The sequence below is a fragment of the Ambystoma mexicanum genome, chromosome 4p (genome assembly GCF_040938575.1).
Source record: "Ambystoma mexicanum isolate Mex_15411 chromosome 4p, UKY_AmexF1_1, whole genome shotgun sequence".
Classification (NCBI taxonomy): Eukaryota; Metazoa; Chordata; class Amphibia; order Caudata; family Ambystomatidae; genus Ambystoma; species Ambystoma mexicanum.
In genome coordinates this window covers 922397894-922420103 of record NC_090927.1, presented here as the reverse complement: position 1 = coordinate 922420103, position 22210 = coordinate 922397894, and positions in this window count along the sequence as shown.

Below are 22210 nucleotides of genomic sequence, written 5' to 3'. Positions count from 1 at the left end.
GGGATCCTATTAGTTCTTTCCAGGCCGCTAGGGTCATGCTCGAGGCATCCGTCGATCTAGCTACGCTGTCTTCCCATGCCTTTGTTTCAGCCTGTGTCCAGCGTTCCAATTCCCTTTAATTTAATTTGACTAGGTGCTTAAGTTTGGCTGGCCTGGGGTATGTTCCTAGAAGGCATTCGTCTGGAGTCCATTTGTACCTAGTCGACCCGGCTTTCTCGCTTGTCTGCTGTACAGCAGTCCATAGGGCTTGTGTTTTGGTGCACGACCAAAACAGATGGATCAGGTCCGCATTGTTCGCCCCGCACCAGGTGCAGTGAGATTGCGGCGATTTGGTGAGCTTCGCCAGCCTGGATGGGGTTAAGTATGTTCGATGTAGGAGGTTCAGTTGAATTTGTTTAAATCTGTGGTTCCTGGAGACTGTTTTAGGATGCGCTAGGGCCCTCTCCCACTCTCCACTTGTTATCTCCCGGCCCAAGTCCGTTTCCCATCTGCTTTTCAGATCGGCACTACGTGGGTTAGGGATGTCACTCAGTTGAGCGTAGATTTGGGACACTGGTTTCCCCCCCTCGCCTAAATTATACAATAGTGTAATTAGGGGGTTTGATTCCGGTTCCTCCGGCCATGTTGCCCACTTATTTCGTGCTGTAGTTCGCATCCTGTGATACCAAAGAAACTGGCCCGTGGGCACTCCAGCTTATTCGCGTAGCCTTTCAAATTCCTTGAAGGTGCCATCAGCGTATAGGTCCCCCCATGTATATATCCCTTTCCCTTCCCAGTATCTGAGGTGTTGTAGGTCCGAGTCAGATCTGCATAGGTCCGAAATCAACGGTATGTCTGGGGAGTACTGGTGTCTTGCGTGGGCGAGTGTCTCTGCTCTGCGCCAAACTTTTCGCCCTAGGGCTGCCATAAAGGGGGCATTTTGCATCAGGTGACTGGGGGCCCAGATAAGTTCCCTCAAATGGATCGGGGAGGTCAAGGACTGGAGCAGGGGAGTTTCAGATGTGGCGTCATCAGCCAACCACTTGGACACAAAACTAAGTTGTGCTGCCAAGTAATATTTTTCCAAGTTTGGGAGTTGGATCCCCCCCTGGCTGTACGGGAGGACCAAGGTGGTGAGTGCTATCTTGCGCCTCCCTTTCCCCCATAGGAAATCTCGAAGTATCCCTTCTAGGAGGCGAAAGAAGGAAGCGTTGATATAGTAGTGTATGTTTTGGAACTTGTACAGAAATCTGGGAAGGACAATCATTTTAATTATTGAGGCTCTACCCATCATGGACAGGGGGAGTTTTGCCCAAAAGTTCATGGATTTTCTCAAGGCAGGGATTGCTGCTTTCGTATTGTGTTCGTGCGTCAATGCCGGGGTGTGCATTACGTGTATTCCCAGGTATTTGAATGTGGTGACCTCCCATTGTAGCCCTAGGGAAGGGAGTTCCGATATGTCCTTGTTCCTGAGGCCCGCCAGAGGGAAGAGGCAGGACTTTGCCCTGTTAAATTGTATACCTGAGAACTTTGCAAAATTGTCTAAGACGTCCAGCATTGTGGGTACGTTGTTGTGTGGGTCCCTGACATACAGTAGTACGTCGTCTGCATAAAGTGAGATGATGTGATCCTCTCCCCCCAAGGGTATCCCGGCGTCAAAAAATTGTTTCCGAAAATAGATGGCAATAGGTTCTAGTCCTAATACATAGAGCATGGGGGATAGTGGGCATCCCTGTCTAGTACCCCTGCATATGTCCCAGGCGTCAGATATGTATTTTCCAGTTTTCACTCTGGCCTTGGGTTCTGTGTAAAGAATCCTGACCCACCTAATGAACCCCGGGCTGAAGCCGAAAGTTTCTAGAACTGATACGAGCCACTCCCAATATATCGAATCAAATGCCTTAATGGCATCCAGGGATAGCAGTGCACATGGCTCCGCGAGGTCCTGCGTTTGGTTTATAACCTGTTGCAGTCTGCGTAAGTTCATGGCCGTGTTGCGGCTCGGTATAAAGCCGCACTGATCCATGTGCACGATCTCCCCTATGATTCTAGCCAGCCTCTTTGCTAGTATCGTCGTCAGAATTTTCACATCGTAGTTAAGCATGGCTATTGGGCGGTAAGAGCCACAATCGTCGGGGGGTTTGTTGGGTTTGATGATCGGGATCAAGAGGGTTTCTCTCATACTGTCAGCGAGCCGCCCTCTCTCATATGCTTCTCGAAAAATCTCGTATAATAACGGTGTAAGGGACCTTTCATATGCTTTATAAAATTCGGCGGGTAGCCCATCGTTCCCAGGGGTTTTGCCGGTGGCCAGTGATTTGATCGCCTCAGCTATGTCGTCGGTAGTGATGTCTGCCTCTAGGGCCTCAATTTGTTCTGGGGTCAATCTGGGAAGGCCTATTTCCTCTAAGGTATCTGTAATCTGTTCTCAGGGAACTTGGTCTGCGTGGGAGTATAGGTGTTCATAATAGCGCCTGAAGGCGTCATTTATGCCCTGTTGTGTATGGAATTTGTTGCCGTCTTCATCCTGTATCATGGTGATGTTGTGCCGTGGGTGTTCTTTCTTGCACAGCCAGGCCAGCAGCCTGCTCGGCCTGTCAGCTTCTGTGTGTGCCCTGTTAGTCTTAGTGGTATAGTCAAATTTGGCTAGTCTGTCCCATGCCAGTGAGCATTTAGCTCTAAGTGTTTTGAGGGTGTCCTCTCTTTGGTGTGTGTTCACCGGGGCTGCCTCTGATTGTTCAATCTCTTGCTCCCAGTGGTCTAATTCGGCCCGGAGCTGTTTTCTGATGCCTCCCGCTTTGGCTTTGATTTCCCCCTGGTTGTTACCTTTAGGGCGTCCCACATTGTACTCAAGTGTTCGACACTTCCGGTGTTCACTTCTATGAAGTTATCTAAAAAGTCGTGTAGTTCTTCCCTGAACACTGGATCTCCCAGGGCGTCTGTCGGCATCCTCCACATGGGTATAGGGGGTCTAGGGCCAGCGTGATTCCACTCTATTAAGAGTGGTGAGTGGTCCGAGATGGTTCTCCCTAGGAATTCTGCGCCGTCTATTTGTGATAGGTGCTCTTTGCTTACGAAGACATAATCCAATCTCGTATGGAGATCATGTGTGGAGGAGAAGAACGAGTATTCCCGGGCGTCTGGGTGTTGTTCCCTCCACGTGTCGGCCATGTCTAATCCATCTATTAATAAGGACTGGGCCGCTGTTGCTGTTGAGGGACCTTTCGGGTGGGGCTGGGACCTATCGAGTATGGGGTCTCGTACACAGTTGAAGTCCCCCCCCAAAAAAAGATTCCGTGCCTGTATGGTGCAAGTTTAGGGTACATCGAGTTCAGATATGCCGGAATGTTAGTGTTGGGAAGGTAGGAGTTCACTATACATACCTCTTCTTGTTCTAGTCGGCCCCGCGTTATCACAAACCTGCCCTCCGGTTCAACTTCCGACTTAATCAAATGGAATGGGAGTTGAGGGTGAATCCAGGTGTATACTCCTCTAGAAAATTTGGAGTAAGTGGTTCCAATTCCTTGTCCTCCCCAATGCTCGCATAGTCTGGCCAGCGAGTCCGCCGTGCAGTGTGTCTCTTGTAACAGTGCTATTTGCACTCCTTTTCTGTTCAAGTAGGACTTAATTCTGTTTCGGCGTGGATAAGTTCCTAGGCCCCTTACATTCCAAGATATTATTTTTATTCTAGTCGACATGGCGTGTTAAGAGGGTATCCATTGGTTCCGTCGTGCAATCACCTACTTCTTCCGTTTGTTCGTCCAGTTTCGGCTCTCCCTCTCCCTGCTCGTCCTCTCCGGCATCTTCTGTTGTTACTCTTGGAGACTTTTTAACTTGGGTAACTCCCATTATGTGCATGGGGAAAACAAACCAAACAACTCTAACTGTCCCTAGCAGTTGCTTCAACGTGCAGCGCTCAGGGGGTCCCGAGCCTTCTAGGCCAGTCCTGGCCTTCCGGATCAGGTAGTGTGTAGGCAGACTGCCTGCACAGTTTTCGGTGGGGTGGGTCGCTTTTCTTTCTTCCGTGTGTTCCTCCGAGCTCCTGTCCGATCTAGCTTAGATCTCAGTAGGACTCAAAATATGGTGCGGTTGTCTGCTTTATGCATTCCTGTGGGGTGGTCTCTGTTTTCTTCTTTCCGTGGCAGGTGCGTGGTCAGCCCAGATTCGGTTGTGGTGGTTCATCTTTGCCCTCAGCCAGGTTATTGTGTTCTAGCCACATGTTTGCTGCAGCTGGGGTCTCAAGGAATATCGCTCTTCCTTTATATAAAACTTTGAGGCGCGACGGGTATAGCAACATGTACTTTAGGTTGAGCTTCCGTAATTGTGCTTTTATTGGGATAAAAGAGTTCCTTGCTCGTTGCACTGTGGGGGTGTAGTCTGGGTACATGACTATTGCCGCATCGTTTCTCTTGATCTCTCCGCCTTCTCTAGAGTACCGCAGTATGATTTCCCGGTCTCGGAAGTTCAGAATTTTAGCGATGATTGGGCGTGGATGTGAGCCGGGTGGGGGGCGCTTCTGGAGGGATCTGTGGGCTCTTTCTACGGAAAACCCTTGGGAGAGGTTCCCTGGACCAATTTCCTGTAGCAGCAGTGTTTCGATAAATTCCGTCGGGTCCGAGCCCTCCATGTCTTCAGGGACCCCCAGTATGCGTATGTTATTTCGGCGGGCTCGACCCTCGGCATCCTCGGAGCGCGCCTCCAGCCTGGCCACCTTCTGTTCTAGATCCTGAACTTTTGTTTTTAGGTCTTGGGTGTTCTCCACATTGTCTTGTAGGGTAGTTTCCGCCGCCGTGACCCTTTCCGTTAGGTTTCGGGCATCTTGACGCATAAGCTGTATGTCTGATTTCACTTCTTCAATCTTTCCTTCGACCGACGTGCGGAGGGCTGCTATTGCTTGTAGGACTTGTGTGTGTTTGAAATCATCTTCTTGCTGGGGTGGCTCTTCCGGTGCCTCCCGATCTGGTTGTATTTGTCTTTGGGGTCTGACTGTTGTGAAGGAGTCCATCGTGACCAATTTCGGTTTGCCTCTAGGGGGGGACATCCCCCGTTTCCAGGCTCGCCGCCTCGTGTGTCCAATCTGGTTCTGGAGGGTATGTCGGCCTCTCCTTCGGTCCCTGGCTTGTGGTATAGTACGTGTGTCGCCAGGTGTGATCTGCTGGGTGAGATCCCCTATCAGTCGATGCCGAGCAGCCCGGAACTGACGCTGCCCTAGTGACCCACCTTCGTTCAGAGCAATTCAGGGTGTTCCTTTTGTTGATTTTGGCCTAGCCTCCTTTAGTTCTCTGGTCTCGATGGTCTCACCCCACCGTTGAGTTTGTTTGCTGCGATAACTGCCCTAGGGGGCAACAGTCCGGCAATGTATTGCCACGCCCTTTACCCACCAGTGCGACCGTATGTTGCTCTTTGGTAAGATGGCGTTGGGTGCAATTAGGTTTCGGGAGCTTGCGGGTTTCCGCTCCTCCCCCGCGTTAGCGCTGGGCTTCAGGCGGGGTGGCGGTGTCCAGCTGAGTTTCAGAGGGTCTCAGGGAGGGTGCCCCTCACCCTGAGTTCAGACGGTGCGTTGGGGCTCCACGGCTACAGTGGGGCGGGCTTCTGTCCGTTGCTGGGTCCTGTCGGAGCGGTGTTCCAAATGGGTGTCCTTAGTTTTCTACAGCGCGGGCAACCCGGGGCTTATTATTTGTTGCGAGATGCGTCGGGTAGCCCAGTTTTTACCTTCGGCGCTCCGATGTCGACCCTTGGGGATCCCTCTGGAGTCGGCGGGCTCCTTCCCAGGTCGCCCCCAGTTGGAGTCGTTTGTGTTTCGGCACAGGTCCGTAGGCCACGCCTGCTACCCCCGTCGCGTGGGCCTCCTGATGGGGCGCTTGCCTCCCAGTTGCGCAATGTGTGGGGGGGGGCCCGTGGCTCACCCCCTCTCCCTGAGTCCCTGGTACCTGGCTGGGTCTTTTCGCTTCGCTGGCCACTGCCAGTACGCCTCTGGTTCGTCCCGCCGTCGATGGTGCTCCCCCCTCCGCAGTCCGCTCCGACTCCTCCGGGTGGCTGGTTCCTTTTCAGCCGCTCGGCGTTTCCCGTCGCACTTCTCGGCGGAGCTCCTCTTCTGACGTGGTCTCCGCAGCCCTTCAGCACCTTCAAGTGAGCGGACCGGGCTGCGACCAGGGGGCAGGCGAACCGCCGCCGTGCTTCTACGGATACCGATTCCCTCGCATCCGTCACGCCGTATGCGCCGCCATCTTGCGGGACACAGGGGCTCGGCTTCGCGTCCCGCGTTATTGTTCTTCCCTATTCCGATTCTCCACGGGAGTAGGGTCAAGTGCTGGAGGCCGGTTCTCCTTCGTGGATTTATGTTTTTCGCCGTCGTGCAGACAATTTCAAGGCGATAGTTCAGGTATTGACAGGATCACGGACCGGAGCTCCACGGAAGCCCGACTTTACTGCATGCGTGCTGGCCACGCCCCCCCAACTTTCTGTATTAGATTAAAAAAAAAAATGATGTTATGTTATTTTTTTCTCACAGAAATGTCTAGTACTCTGGAGTGGCTAGAGGAGCATTTCCCACATGAGGAAATGTCAGAACATAGTGAAACTAATGGTAGACTCTTTAATAATATAAACCATTTAATTATTATTATTTTATATACATTTAATATATATATATTTTTTGTACAGAGCATACCAAAATAGAAAATACTTCAGAAGAAGCTGTTATGGATAACACTATTCACAGCATACAAGAAAAAAATGATTTATTGTTGACCAATTTTAATAATTTAAAAGCTTTTGTGGAATATCGTTTTAAACCTAAAACCTTGTACCATTGTCCCACATGTACATGTCCCCCCTCACCATATCCAAGTCAATTATCCCCAAACCCTCTCCATGAACCAAAACGTTTTGATGAGACTTCCATCACTTCTTCACCTGATACAAATCCTGTTGATACCCCTAATTCTCCTGTTTTTGTTTCCGTTTCCGCCTCACCTTCTCTGACATAAATTGTTAATATATGTTAAATAAAGTTACATTTTTACATTGTGTTGTATATAATTTAGGTGTCCGCAGACAGTGTGGGTGTCCTGAATGTCTGTAAAGAAACGAAAATGTAGGTGTCCTGAAGAACACTATACCTGTCCGTACTGTTCGCTAGCAAGTTGAAACTGTTCTAAGAACACACGTGGTGTCCTGAAATGTTCGCAAAGAAACGAAAATGGAGGTGTCCTGAAGAACACTATACCTGTCCGTACTGTTCGCTAGCAAGTTGAAACTGTTCTAAGAACACACGCGGTGTCCTGAAATGTTCGTAAAGAAACGAAAATGGAGGTGTCCTGAAGAACACTATACCTGTCCGTACTGTTTGCTAGCAAGTTGAAACTGCTCTAAGAACACACGCGGTGTCCTGAAATGTTCGTAAAGAAACGGAAATGTAGGTGTCCTGAAGAACACTATACCTGTCCGTACTGTTTGCTAGCAAGTTGAAACTGTTCTAAGAGCACATGCGGTGTCCTGAAATGTTCGTAAAGAAAGGAAAATGGAGGTGTCCTGGAGAACACTATACCTGTCTGTACTGTTCGCTAGCAAGTTGAAACTGTTCTAAGAACAAACGCCTGTGTCCTGAAATATTCGTAAACAAACAAAATAGGAGTGTCCTGAGGACGCTATGCCTGCCATATTATTCGCAACCAAGTTGAAACTGTTCTAAGAACACATGTGGTGTCCTTAAATGTGCGTAAATAAACACAATGGAGGTGTTCTGAGGATGCTATGTCTGTCCGTATTGTTCGCAAGCAAGTTGAAACTGTTCTAAGAACAAACGCCTGTCCGTAACTGTTTGTTTGACGTGTGACAAACTTTCAATTACTTCAGGACCCGAACATTGTTCCTAGAACATCAACGCGCATGCGCAAACCAATGTCCGTGCATTTGGTGTCCTGTGGACAGCCGCTCCCTTCGAGACATGTTCGCGAAGCGATAATGTGACCGCGCCCACGCTGATCGCGTGTTCTAAAACACGGACACTGTTCGTGTCCCCGAACAATTTAAAAGTACATTTTCCAGTAATCCATAATATTTTTCAATAAAAACTCACCATAGCACAAGTCCCACATACTAATCATGAGTTTCTACATACTTTTTGGAACTTTTTGAACCTTTCTTTGTGTTCGATCTGTCCGCGGACAGCGCGCATGTCCGCGAACTGCGTACATGCACCCCTATAAAAGACCACGCCCTAGAGATTATTCTCATTGTGTTTCTGGCTATTCTACAGAGCACAGCGGTTTTTCCTGCCACCTGCAGATTGACATCTTCATCCTAATGGCATCCATGGCTGCACTACTGCCACCTGGTGCTGCACCTGCTTCAGCACCACCCCCACCCCGTCCACCGCCAGCACCTCCCCAAGGGCATGTAGAGGGGAACAGGAGTGAGGATGCAGAGGAGGAAGAAGAGGATGACGAGAATGAGGTAGTGGAAATCCCTACTACCCGCACTCGCGTGGGTCTTGGGTGTGGCGGTTATTTACCATTCATGGGAATGGTCTTAAGGCTCATGCGAACCGAGTCACCTGCAATGAGTGCAAAATGGTACTCAGTCGCGGGAGGCATGGTTCGTATAGCTTTGGGACCACTACCATGAAGCGACACCTCAAGCCATTTCACACTGGGGCCATTCGCAAGGTTGTACCCTGTGATGAGAGTAGTTGGTTGATTTCCTCTACTTCATCCTCCATTTCTGTTCCTGTCACCACAAGGAGCACTCCTGTAGGACAGCGTCTTCCTCAAGCTGCCTCACAGGCCATACGCAATGCTGATGACCCTTACCTTTCGAGGGTCACAGTTGTGTGTATGTACTGCGATGCAGTACTCTGCAGGGGGGAGCCACTTCGAAGTGCTTTTGAGACTATCGTCTCAGAGCACAAGAAGATATGCCCACTTCCCAGATAAAACCCACTCTTCATCTTCCTCTCTCAGCTCGCCCTTTCTTATCCCTGTGGTTGGTGTCCCCGCTTTACCCTCCTTTCCCCTCCTCTCCTAGTGTGTCATGTATAAAAAACCAAAAAAAATATAAAACAACAAAAATCAAAAAAATAATAAGGCTCTTTTCAGAGCCGCCTTTCACAGTTAAAAAATAGAAGTGAAAATAAATGAAGCAGGGCCCTTTGTATTTTTCAGAAGTCCGTGGACAGTCGGCAGACATCTAAAATTTTGGGGTGCTGCCCTATCATAACCATTTCAATTTTCTCTGGGAGAAAGTGGTGGCTCTGAAAAGAGCCTTTTGGTGGTGTTTGTGTTTGAAAAATTATAAATACTCAACACCTACTTCAAAATGGATGCTGTAATTCTAAAAAAAGGTTGCAATGCATTTTGTATATTTCTTAGAAAAATCTGATTGCCAGCATAAGTTAGATTTACTCCATCTCTGTGAAAAATGTATGTACTACGAAACATAATATTTTTATTATGAAAAGAGGACATGCCAAAATCTCTTAGAAAGGCACAAACAGCCTTATTGACATTGCGCCTTGCTTTCTCCATTTGTGGACCAAAGGAAGAAGAACGAAGCCACATTTGTCTCTGCGCAATCCGTGAAAAAATTACTTGAGAATTTGGGCAAATGTCCATGACCTTTCCAAGTCCTTCTTTCATTGCAAATTGCAAAGAAACTCCAGACACATGTCCTAAACTGTTCCCTCCACAATGAATTACAATTATGTCTGGATGTTGCTCTGTCTCCAAAGTAGCACATAGAGGTAGCAAGTCCAACCACTTCATTCCACGTACTCCATGTCAGTGCACTTCCACATGTGGCAATCCAAGATCTACAGCTACTCCACAGCTTTCTGCATGCACCTTCAACCAATGTATCCACAAGTCTCCCAAAATCCAAACAATCTGTTTTCTGAAACACACAGCCATAGCAATCTGTTCTTCTCTCAGCAAAAAGAGTATCTGAGAAACTCTCTCCTGTCACAACACACCCACTAAACTTTCCTTACCAATCCCTTTCTATGCTCATTCTCATTTGCAAGGCTTCCCAACCCAACAATCCCCAGATGTTACATCCGATATCCGCGAACTACCGCCATGTCCGCGGACATATCGTAACATGAACAGTCCTTCTACCATTTCCTTTTCACTTTCTGTGCCATTCCCTCATTGGATATAGCTAAGAAGTCACATGAACATCCACCAATCACATCCAAGACCTCTACATCTAACTGCATCATCATAGATCACCACTTTAAATGTACTGTTAATCTCTCTGAGTACAAGTGTTACATCATTGGAAAGCACCTTCTACAAGAAATACTGTACAAAGTCTCCAAGATTTCTACTTGAAGCTGCATGCATATCCATATGCATGAACACAAACTACAGGTATGCATATTTTCTGTAAAATGCATGAACACATTTTCTAGTTTCATATAAACAGATTAACTCACTTTTATCTTGTATAATCTGTAAAATGAATTTACTGTCTTTTTTTCAATCTCCTAAAATCAACTGACACTTACAAACCATTATACTATTTAATTTCTTTATACACACACACACTCAAATCATATTGAACAAACATTTTTGAAATAAAATATATAGACTACATATAGTCAAACAAAATTGCATGCACACACTATGTTCAAATCTCAAACAACAATACTTGTACAATAATATACACATTTTATTATTTTTTTTATTTATTTAATTACTTACATTTATATAGGCAAGCAGCCCATGACATTGAGGCACTATTACTTGCAAAAGCTTAGTTACAGGATTAGTGGTATTCAGTGGGACTTTATGAACTTCACAAGGCATACTAAAGATATTTTGTTTGCTACAGTTAGTCATTGCAATACAGTTTATTCATTAACAACATACGATATGTATTCAACTGGTGCGACGTATCTTATGTGAATAAGATAGTTTTAATGGTTTTGAGGAAGGCGCTGAGGATGTCAATTAAAATAATCAATGTCTAAGTTAAAAACAGTGGTATATACAAACAAAATTACTAATACATTTCTTTTACAATTGCAGTGAAGACCATTCTCCTGAAAAGAAGCAGCCGATTTTGAAGTACAAAGAACAACTAAGAAGTAACCTGCTCATTATAGAAAAAAAGTAAGTTGAATACCACCATAATATTTGTATTATTACTCAAACTGTAAAGTTAATTCATGCTATTTCTGTGCCTAAACATAGAGATTGTGCACCATTTTCTCCAAAAATCCCCATTTCTTAAACAGTGATTTGCATCCAGAATGGCCCACAAATTCCTATTTTTCGACACACAAATGACCCAACTCAGCTGCTAGAATTTGGTATTATAGAACAAACAACTGTTTTAATTGTATAGCATTAGATTTACTATTTATACTTCTCCACACCACTAGCTTACTTTTTTCTGTCATTTGATCCCAAGTTTAGTAGCACATTAATTCAAGAATACCCATCCCTACTAGTTGTAGTTGCCCAATGCACAATCACACACCATTACATACATCTTCATCATCTTACTCAAACACTCATGCACACAGCACACATACATTGCAGAACACTCCAACCCATACCTTGTTATTTTTTTCAACAGACCCTAAAGAATGCCTACCAAAAGTCAAGTCCATAGAAAGCAACGCAGTAGAGCAAATGAAAATAAAAGTGTCCAACATAAGCATCCATCTCTAGCAGAATTTCTAAAAAAATTTGAAACAAAACAGCTAGTGAAACAAAAGAAGTTTCAAGTACAAAAACTTTGCCTCCTCTATCAAAATGTAAAACAAACCAGAAAACAATTAACAAAAAATCAGCTATCACTACAGATAAAACTGCTTCTAGAAATCTTGATATAGTGCAAAGTAAGCATACCAAGAAAAGTATTTTAGCCTAAATGTTCCGTCACAGAGTCCTTCAAAATTTTATAAAAACAGGAGAGAAACCAGGTTCAACCCTTAAAACGTATCATAGGAAATTAATCTTAGAAGCGTTGATAGACTTTGCAATTCTTCTCAAAAGAAAGTTTATTTTAGTGTTAAACAAAATGAAATCACTAACAAAACTAATGACTACATTACAAAAAAGACTTCTCAATAAATGAAATGTCAACAGAAAGAACTTCTTAAGTATCTGCAGAGGTGAATGGAGTCACACTACAAGCACAGAACCATACTTTAATGAAGAAGCATACAAACAAAAGCAAACAAATACAATTGCCATACATAGTAGTGGTCGAGGTTATGAAAAAGTTAATAATACCATGATGGAACAAGAAGTACTCCTTACAAAAATATACCCTGAAATATTAGAATTACCCCTCCATTCAACTGAATCAGAATGTCTAGTGTACAAATAGCCACGCACGTCAATGTGTAACATTCCCAAAAAAATGTTCAAGTCTTTCTGCCAGTTCCTCAATCAATATGTGAAAAGCAAAGACAAAATCAAAATTAAACTACTGCAAAATATGGATACCTGTCCAGTGCGCAAGTACACAGGACTACAAGGACATTCATTGGCCTGCATTACAGGACCTACTTGCAAAACCACCTTCCATGATATCAAAAGGATATCAACACATCATTCAACTATAAGAAATCTAGTTTATAAACTGTACTATGCTAAAGGTCCTGCTTTAGAACTAGCCAATTTAAATAACATTTTTCTACATGGTACAGCAAAAGACCTACTTGAAAAAATCGACTATATCCAGAAAAAATATTTTGGAAGTGAAAGCCACTTACAGAATGAAATATCTGTAAACCAAATTAGCAACAATTCTACACATGGCAAACTTTTGCTACACACATACAAAAAAGAAATACTAAAATTTAAAAGTACATCAGCTGAAGTACCAAACCATGTGTATGTATGTTGTCGCAGAACTTTTTATAAAAGTAACACAAAAACTGTAGACCTATCATACAAAATAGAAGACAATGAAGATTCTAAATGGTTTGAATTAGCTCTCTACCTTATAACAGAAAACAAATAGGAAATAACTGACTCCTTAATACTTTGCAGTTACTGCACTACAAAACTTGAGAAGAACCAAACTCCTTCACGTGCTATCACAATTAATTTGGAATTATATCCACTACAAAAACCCCTACAACAACTTAATTTATATGAGAGCATCATAATTCAAACAGTGCACCCATTTCAAGCAATAATACGCCTTCAACCAAAAACGGCAACATTACCTCCCTCTGAATTAGTGAAAGGTATTTGTGGAAAAAGTAGTGTATTTACCATTAGATCTAAAAGAAAATGTGCATACTCTAGGAGTGCAACGTCCAATGCAGCAATCTTTAATTATCTTAGTAAATGGAGTACCTACATAAGACAAAAAAATTTGGCAACAGCAGGTAGATTTACATAAAGTTAGAGAAGCGTTGCAATATCTTAAAGAGAATAATGAATATTACAAAGAAATTAATATTGAAGAAAACTTGAAGGATACAACTGAAATAATTCAAGAAGCTGGACAGTCTGAGCTCCTAGATGCTGCTACAATATCAAATACTTTAGACCATTATACAATTCATCCATTGCACTCTAATGACACCATAGAAGATGCACTGGAAACGTACCAAATGCGTCAAACAAAAGGATCACCAATCATCATATGGGAAAAAAGTATAGAAGCACATGCTTTTCCTCTACTCTTTCCTACTGGCAAAGGAGGAAGGTACGATGATAGACCTATTCAAATATCAGCATCAGAATACCGCTCATTACGGATGTATTCTGAAGATCCCAGATTTAGACAAAATCTGGAATACATATTCCTCCTACTCTTTGAAAGTGAACTAGCAACTTTATGTTACGGAGTTGCACACATATTAAAATCAGGATCCCACTTTCAAAATATGACAGCTACACAATTATTACAAAAAGTGCAAAAAAAAGATGAGGTTTTACAATCAAATATTACAAATCTATTAGCAAATATGCATGGCACTAAAGAGTACTGGTTTCAACGTCACAGAGATGTACGTTGTATGATCAGAAACCTTGGCCCACCCACTTGGTTTGTTACATTAAGTTGTGCAGAATATGCATGGGAAGATTTACATGATTTCCTACGTATATCAAACAAAAACAAAACAACCATAGATATACTAACACCTGGAGAACTTTGTTCTTTGGATCCTGTTAATGTTTCATGATATTTTCACCATCGCTTCATTGCTATGCTACATTTTATTTGTAATAAAACTGTTCCTCCACTTGGAGAAGTGCAACACTTCTTTTGGAGAAAAGAATACCAAGCCAGAGGAGCACCACATACCCACATGCTTTTATGGATTAAAGATGCTCCTAAATTTGGTCAAGACAGTGATGCCACTGTTTTCCTCTTTATTGAAAAATATGTCACTTGTGAAATTCCATCAGAATCCACAAATAGTGAGCTTCATGCACAAATTTTACAATTTCAAAGACACAAATGTGGCAAATATCGTCGTCGCAAATACAAAAACAAAGGGAAATACTACACCAAATGCCGATTTGGTTTCCCTAGACCAGTTACAAATACAGGTCAAGTGAACAACCTCATGTCTTCAGTTAGACATAGTGTTAAAGGTAAGTCACCTAAAAATACATATTACATAAAAAGAAAAGAAGAAGAAAAATATATCAATGATTACAATGCAATCATTGCCCACTTATGGAATGCAAACATAGATTTGCAGTTAATTGCAGACAATTCTACTGCAGTTGCACGATATGTCACAGCATACTTAACCAAAGCAGAAAAGACAGAGCTCTAAGACCTCTGGAATGACCTGTCATCAGATAAAACAGTGTCTCAGAAATTATACAGCTTGGGCATAAAAATGCTCTCCCATAGAAAATGTGGATCCTATGAAGCAGCCGATCGTTTAACTGGTACTGCATTGTATGGTAAATCTGAAAATATAGTATGGCTAAGTCTTGGTCCAGCTAAATCTAGAAAAAGAGTTCTAAAATCATACGAAGATATAGAAACAATAGCCAAACACGATCCCAACAGCCAAGACATTTTAAAAAACAATTTATTAGACACATACTACCCAAACAGAAGTAATACTTTGGAAACCATGTGTCTATACCACATAGCCCAAAACTACACATACAAAAATAATATAAAACCTGATGAAAAAAAGGTAAATACAGAGTGACAAACTGTGAAGGCAGCTTAGTTAAACTCACCAACCCAAATTTAATTAATCATATCAAATTGTCATTAAAGACTCCTCAACATAAAGAAGTATATTACATGTCCCTGCTACAACTCTTTAAACTATGGAGAAAAGGAGAAGAAATGCTATATAACTATGACTCATATGAAGACGCTTTCAAAGCAAATTAAATCAATATAACTGATGTAAACTTTACACAGTACAAAACAATGTTGCACAATGAACAGCAACACGAAGAAGAACTCCAGGCCCAACTAGATGAGGACACTCCTGACAGTAGTCAACCTTCTGTAACAGGAAGCCAAGAACCACTGGGAGAACCACTAATACCAAATGAGGCAGAATTAGCAATGATAGAAGTAGAAAATACCATGTGTCAGTATGAAGATAAAGAAGAATTAACTATACTACAATCAAAACTAAACAATGAGCAACGTAGCATTTTTCAAGAAGTAACAAAATAAATTGCACATGGTGTACAACATGAAAACAAAGAATGCACCTGCCAAAATTACAAACCTATACTACTGTACGTCAGTGATGAAGCTGGTTCTGGCAAAACATTCCTAATCAAAATCATCAGTAAGTTCCTTCAACAATTGACAAACAACAAACTGTCAGCTGTTGTCAATGCCCCCACAGGTTAAGCTGCCTACAACATAGGTGGTGTCACTTTACACCGATTACTACTCCTGCCAGTAGAACACCAAAACAAATTAGATTATTACACATTTTCTACAGAAGCTGCAATGGAACTACGCAGAGTATTAAAAGAAATGAAAATGCTACTAATAGATGAAGTGAGCATGGTGTCCAACCTAATATTGGCTTTGATTCACCTCAGATTACAAAAAGTACTCAAAACAAACTACGAAGAACTCTTTGCAGGAAAAGACATTATTGTTTTCGGAGATCTTCTTCAATTGACACCAGTAAAAGGTGAGCCTATTTTTAAAACATTAGGACACAAACTCTGCCGTAAAACTGTTGGCAGCATTGGAAATGTCAACCTTTGGCAACATTTCCAATACAGAGAATTAACAGAAAACATGCGGCAATCTGCAGATCTCACTTATGCCAACATCTTTAAAAGTATCAGAGTTGGTATACTTTCTAAAGAAGCAGAAGCAATATTGAAAACACGGCACATTCATAAACTTTATGGTGATAATGCATGTGCTACAGATGTTATGGAACAATTAGCCCATAACAATGTCAATTGTATGGCCTTAATGCCAACTCTTGCAAGCTGTTTCAAATTCAATGAAATAATGTTAAGTAAAGAAACGCAACCCATAATGGAAATTAGCTCCACAGACAAACTAGATGTACATTGTATGGCACTACCCATGTTTGAGCAAGCCACAACAAGACTAAATAGTTTAGAAAATTCAATCTCAAACACAGCTGGCTTGGAAAAGATATTAAAATTATCCTTAAATTGCAGAGTAATGCTTAAACCTAACCTTGACTTGGACCAAGGACTAGTTAATGGAGCACTGGGTACAGTTGTTGACTTTCAAACATACCCACTTGACAACAAAATTCAGTTTGTCAATATTCTCTTTGACAAACTTTCAGAAGTAAAAAGGATAGGACGCTCAACAGCTTGATTCCTTCTCTTCAAAGACATGTATGTACGCAGAGAACAATTTTCCCTAACTCTTGCATACGCAATCACCATTCATAAATCACAAGGTCTTACCCTAGACAAAGCAAAGATAGACATTGGTAACACAGTCTTTAAAGAAGGCATGAGCTACATAGCACAATCACGCTTACGTACACTTGACGGTCTGTTTCTAATCAACTTTGATGCAATTAAAGTAAACGCTGATATTCCTTGCATTTTAGAAAACAATAGACTTCGCTCACTATACACCCCCCATCTAAACACATATTCTGCACCACAAAAAGTAAAACATTGTAAAATAAAACTAAATCAAACAGAAATGCAACAGGATGTCACTGCAAATCCTCCAAAGAGAGTAAAAGAAACTAAAACTTCATCAAGTACCACAAACATAAAAGAACCCATTAGGGAAAGTAAACCAGGTACTTCGTCAAAGAAAGAAGACAAACTAAAACAAAATCAATCAGATACAGAACTACCTAGTCCATTTAAACTCTCAAATATAGTTGGAGTAAGTTGCTACGCAAATGTAGCAATGAATATTCTATTTCAATTGCCACCAATAGTTGACAACATTTACTTACACAGTACAGACCAATTGTATTTGCAAATGTTAGTACTTCACAGAAATACAACAAACAATCCTGATAACATGTATAGTGTTTATGGAATAAGACAACAATTGGACTACTGTGCTGGAATGGTGAAATTCACTATAAACTCACAGGAAGATCCACAAGAATTTCTAATGTACTTACTGCAAGTACTGGAAAATAAAAACATACCTATGAATGAAATCTTCCAGATTTCATACATGTGGAAACATACATGCACTCTCTGCAACAATGTGACACAAGAGCAAATCCCCAATGAACGCTTCGTATATATATCAATACCTAATTGTGAATCCATTCCATTTCAGCATCTTGTGCAAAATGCAAACCATGGTAGAGTATGTACTACCTGCAATTCGGATATTCGCTCCACCTTACTAATACAAACACATAGTTAATACGTAATACTAATGCTTCTACGTTACAATGCAGATGGTACCAAAAACAACTGCAAGCTGACTGGATTCACACATGGTCAAGTATCACTTGGTAAGAAAACCTTCACAACAATAGGTATAATCTACTACGCAGGAGCCACAACCAATTCAGGTCACTACACCGCATATATAAAAAAGAAATGTGGATGGTTTGAATGTAATGATAGTACCATTACTCTAAAGCAGAGATTACCAGCAAATCTTTCAAACGCTTATTTAATGTTCTTAAAACCAACATTTATTAACTAAACTGTACTTAAACCTTAAGTAAACTTGTAGTAAAAAATATAAACTGTTAGAATATTCCAAAAGGTATCTAACTGCCCAAAGATTCTACAACAACTAATCAGATAAATGAATACCACTAAATTAGAGCACAAAATAGATAGTTAGAATACACCAACTGGTATCTAACTAACCCAAAATTTTACAATATCCAAACAAATAAATGATATGTTACTGCTCCAAAAAACTGCATCAAGCCAATGTATGCAGCATTAGCCAGAAACAACAAGTGAACACTGAAAACAAACAAACAAATAAACTGTAGCATAACTGAAAAAGGTTTTTTTTTTAATCCAACATGGATTTTTTTTTCTCCCACAGACCCAATGATTTTATCAACAAACACAGAAATTGAGCAAATTGCACAGTACTCTGGTTTGTAATCTACGAAATATGAGGGTAAAAAAAAAATGTTGATTATTCAATGTAATAAGTCGTTACAAAATACCAATACTAACATGATATTTTCTTTTATCACAGAAATGAACAAGAAATACATGTACTCCAGTTACTAAACCCAACAGTAAGTATATTATAATAAGTACAACCATCGCAGCATATCACACCCATAGAGGCTTATAACTTTGTTCCTTACAAATTTGTTTTTGGATCCCTAAGTTATAAGCCACTATGAGTGTGATATGCTGCGGTGGGTGTGGCCAGGGCATAGAGGCCATATGGCCATGCACCCAAGACTCTATGCCCTGGCCACACCCACCGCAGCATATCACACCCATAGAGTCAAACATTTTAACCATGGCTTATGGGAACTTTTAATGTCCATGGACATAATGAGTGTTCTTAAAACACTTTCAACTTGCCAGCGAAAAATACGGACAGCGTCCTCAGAACACCACCATTTTGTTTATTTACGAACATTTCAGTACACCGCAAGTGTTCTTAGAATACTTTCAACTTGCCAGCAAACAATACGGACACCGTCCTCAGGACACCCCATTTTGTTTATTTACAAACGTTTTCAGGACCTGCGAGTGTTCTTAGAACACATTCAACGTGCCAGCGAACAATATGGACAGCATCCTCAGGACACCCCCATTTTGTTAATTTGCGAACATTTCAGGACACGACGAGTGTTCTTAGAACACATTCAACTTGCCAGCGAACAATACGGACAGCTTCCTCGGGACACCCTCATTTTTTTTAATTTGCGAACATTTCAGGACACAGCGAGTGTTTTTAGAACATCTTCAACTTGCCAGTGAACAATACGGACAGCGTCCTCAGGACACCCCCATTTTGTTAATTTACGAACATTTCAGGACACCACTAGTGTTCTTAGAACACATTCAACTTACCAGCGAACAATACGGACAGCGTCCTCAGAACACCCCCATTTTGTTTATTTACGAACATTTCAGGACACCGCGAGTGTTCTTAGAACACTTTCAACTTGCCAGTGAACAATACGGACAGCGTCCCTAGAACACCCCCATTTTGTTTATTTACGAACATTTCAGGACACCGCGTGTGTTCTTAGAACACTTTCAACTTGCCAGCGAACAATACGGACAGCATCCTCAGAACACCCCCATTTTGTTAATTTACGAACATTTCAGGACACCGCGAGTGTTCTTAGAACACATTCAACTTGCCACCGAACAATACGGACAGCGTCCTCAGGACACCCCATTTTGTTTATTTACGTACATTTCAGGACACCGCAAGTGTTCTTAGAACACATTCAACTTGCCCACGAACAATACGGACAGCGTCCTCAGAACACCCCCATTTTGTTTATTTATGTACATTTCAGGACACCGCAAGTGTTCTTCGAATACATTCACCTTGCCAGAGAACAATACGGACAGCGTCCTCAGAACACCCCCATTTTGTTTATTTACGAACATTTCAGGACACCGCAAGTGTTCTTAGAACACTTTCAACTTGCCAGCGAACAATATGGACAGCGTCCTCAGAACACCCCCATTTTGTTTATTTACGAACATTTCAGGACACCGCAAGTGTTCTTAGAACACTTTCAACTTGCCAGCGAACAATACGGACAGCGTCCTCAGAACACCCCCATTTTGTTAATTTACGAACATTTCAGGACACCGCGAGTGTTCTTAGAACACATTCAAATTGCCACCGAACAATACGGACAGCGTTCTCAGGACACCCCCATTTCGTTAATTTACGAACATTTCAGGACACCGCGAGTGTTCTTAGAACACATTCAATTTACCAGCGAACAATACGGACAGCGTCCTCAGAACACCCCCACAGACAGCGTCCTCAGAACACCCCCATTTTGTTTATTTACGAACATTTCAGGACACCGCAAGTGTTCTTAGAACAATTTCAACTTGCCAGCGAACAATACGGACAGCGTCCCTAGAACACCCCCATTTTGTTTATTTACGAACATTTTAGGACACCGCGAGTGTTCTTAGAACACTTTCAACTTGCCAGCGAACAATACGGACAGCGTCCTCAGAACACCCCCATTTTGTTAATTTACGAACATTTTAGGACACCGCGAGTGTTTTTAGAACACATTCAACTTGCCACCGAACAATACGGACAGTTTCCTCAGGACATCCCCATTTTGTTTATTTACGTATATTTCAGGACACTGCGAGTGTTCTTGGAACACATTCAACTTGCCAGCGAACAATACGGAAAGCGTCCTCAGAACACCCCCATTTTGTTTATTTACGAACATTTCAGGACACCGTGATTGTTCTTAGAACACATCAACTTGCCAGTGAATAATACGGACAGCGTCCTTAGGACACCCCCATTTTGTTTATTTGCGAACATTTCAGGACACCGCGAGTGTTCTTAGAACACATTCAACTTGCCAGCGAACAATACGGACAGCGTCTTCAGGACACCCCATTTTGTTTATTTGCGAACATTTCAGGACACCGCAAGTGTTTTTAGAACACATTCAACTTGCCAGCAAACAATACGGACAGCGTCCTCAGGACACCCCCATTTTCTTTATTTACGTACATTTCAGGACACCGCAAGTGTTCGTAGAACACATTCAACTTGCTCACGAACAATACGGACAGCGTCCTCAGAACACCCCCATTTTGTTCATTTATGTACATTTCAGGACACCGCAAGTGTTCTTCGAATACATTCAACTTGCCAGAGAACAATACGGACAGCGTCCTGAGGACACACGCATTTTATTTGCGAACATTTCAGGACACCGCAAGTGTTCTTAGAACACATTCAACTTGCCAGCGAACAATGCGGACAGCGTCCTCAGGACACCTCCATTTTGTTAATTTGCAAACATTTCAGGACAGGGCGAGTGTTCTTACAACACATTCAATTTACCAGCGAACAATATGGACAGCGTCCTCAGAACACCCCCATTTTCTTTATTTACGAACATTTCAGGACACCGCAAGTGTTCTTAGAACACTTTCAACTTGCCAGCGAACAATATGGACAGCGTCCCTAGAACACCCCCATTTTGTTTATTTACGAACATTTCAGGACACCGCAAGTGTTCTTAGAACACTTTCAACTTGCCAGCGAACAATACGGACAGCGTCCTCAGAACATCCCCATTTTGTTAATTTACGAACATTTCAGGACACCGCGAGTGTTCTTAGAACACATTCAATTTACCAGCGAACAATACGGACAGCGTCCTCAGCACACCCCCATTTTGTTTATTTACGAACATTTCAGGACACCGCAAGTGTTCTTAGAACAATTTCAACTTGCCAGCGAACAATACGGACAGCGTCCCTAGAACACCCCCATTTTGTTTATTTCCGAACATTTCAGCACACCGCGAGTGTTCTTAGAACACTTTCAACTTGCCAGCGAACAATACGGACAGCGTCCTCAGAACACCCCCATTTTGTTAATTTACGAACATTTCAGGACACCGCGAGTGTTCTTAGAACACATTCAACTTGCCACCAAACAATACGGACAGTGTCCTCAGGACATCCCCATTTTGTTTATTTACGTATATTTCAGGACACCGCGAGTGTTCTTGGAACACATTCAACTTGCCAGCGAACAATACGGACAGCGTCCTCAGAACAAACCCATTTTGTTTATTTATGTACATTTCAGGACACCGCAAGTGTTCTTC